This window comes from Octopus bimaculoides, chromosome 1 (assembly GCF_001194135.2).
Source record: "Octopus bimaculoides isolate UCB-OBI-ISO-001 chromosome 1, ASM119413v2, whole genome shotgun sequence".
NCBI classification, from domain to species: domain Eukaryota; kingdom Metazoa; phylum Mollusca; class Cephalopoda; order Octopoda; family Octopodidae; genus Octopus; species Octopus bimaculoides.
This window is the reverse complement of record NC_068981.1, coordinates 9,493,475-9,495,581: the sequence shown is the minus strand read 5'-3', so window position 1 is coordinate 9,495,581 and position 2,107 is coordinate 9,493,475.

Below are 2,107 nucleotides of genomic sequence, written 5' to 3'. Positions count from 1 at the left end.
CAGAAACGTTAGCACGCCGGGCGAAATGTCTAGTGGTATTTCGTTTGTCTTTATGTTCTGAGTTCAAATTCCACCGAGGTCGACTTTGCCTTTCATCCTTTCGGGGTCGATAAATTAAGTACCAGTTGCGAACTGAGGATCGATCTAATCGACTGCTCCCCTCCCCACAAATTTCGGGCCTTGTGCCTAGTGTTGAAAAGAATATTAGGAGCGGCGAGCTGGCAGAGTCGTAAAGATACCAGGAAACATGCTTTGCGGCATTTCGTCCGTCTTCACGTTTCGAGTTCAAATTCCACCGTGGTTGACTTTGCTTTTAATCCTTTCGAGGTCGATGAAAATAAGTACCATTGGAGTCGATTTAATCGATTTAGTCCCTCTCCGAAGCTATTGACCTTGTGCGAAAATTTGAAACCAATATTGATTTCAGTACTGTTGCAACTGGAAGACGTCGATCTGGAAGGATCCACAGCTCGTGGACGAAATACTTAGCTGCCTTTCTTCCAACTCATTACACTCTGGGTTCAAACCCCGTCGTTATCGACTTTGTCTTTCACCCTTTTAAGTTTGATGAAATAAAGTAGCAGTCGGGTTCTGGGATCGATGTAATCGACTTAACTCTCCGATGAAAATTTCTGGCCTTGTGCTAAAATAATAAAGAAAACATTCCGTCATGATAGGAATAAAGATTCCAATTTTAATCTCTCTCCTCAAGTCCAGATCAACTGCAATTGCTGCAAATCTTTCAAATATCTAACATTTTGTTGGGTAGAAGCGGCGTTTTTATTCGAGGCGTAAATTAAGTGTCTCGAATTAGCTTTCATGCAGGGCACAAACGTCTGTTGCAGTTTACAAGTTGTTTGAACTGATGGTTTGGCAATTTTAACCTTTCTTATTTCTACCACGACAAACTGATTCTTACTTTCATCGATTAACCGTCTCACATAAATGTTCGACAAGGCCTTTTCTTTACTCGCCATCCTAATCTACGTTTGAATTGATGTAAAATCCTGAATAAATATTTGAACACATTATAGATATTGTGGGAAGATTATTTTAAAATGAAACCATCACGATGCGTAGATTTGTATTAATCAATGGTATATCGATTATTTTATTGGAACTAAACTCTGATGAAGTGCAGAGTTGCTTTTATAACTAGATGAGAAGTAATCCTGATGTCTTAGTATCAGTTTCTTCAATGTCTTTTAGCTATGAGAAACTATTTTGATATACGGTTGAGATGTAGCGATAGCTGTCACATGACTTTAATAAAAGAAAAGAGATTGTGTGTATAATTAGTAACAATAGCTTGTGATTTTCCCTTTGTTTGAGACAGAAGAGATTGAATTTAGACAGAAAATAAGGTAAATACAGACAGAAAATACTTTTTGTAAAGACTAAATTTAGACAGAAAATTATTCTTTCATTATTTATGCTTAGAATTTGTTAAAACGATTTAAGATTTGTTATTCGGTTCAAAATTTACTCAAAAAAATGAATAAGAAAATATAATCTTTCTAAATTAGTGTCAATTACATCTACAATGTTTCAAAGATCGATGAATCGAGAAAACGAAAGTGTAAGCATGATAATTAAAGTACCAGCCATCTGGTGTGCTTCTGGAGAGTTTTAGTCGACTCAATTTCAGTGAAAGGTATGAGTCGTGGTAGATGACTTATATCTGTTCAATGCCCACTGGAAAAGCAATGCCTTAGTGCTCTACAAACACGACCTTCGCATATATAGATCGCATTAAGCCATTTACATACATAGCTCCCCGTCTACTGCCCACTGTTCTTATATCTTAAGACGGCAGGACCCAAGATCTTATACGGAAAGACCCAACTCAAAATTACGTGTTTGTGAAGCGAACTTCTTAATTATACAATCATGCCTGCGCTCTTTATTTGAAGACTTATTCAATCTATTCATAAATTGTTTTAGATGTTTTATAAATGGTCCTTATACAGCATTAGATATAGCAAATACATGCAAACATACACACACGTTGTACATACATACATACATACATACATACATACATACATACATACATACATGTGTGTGTGTGTGTGTGTGTGTGTGTGTGTGTGTGTGTAATGTATAT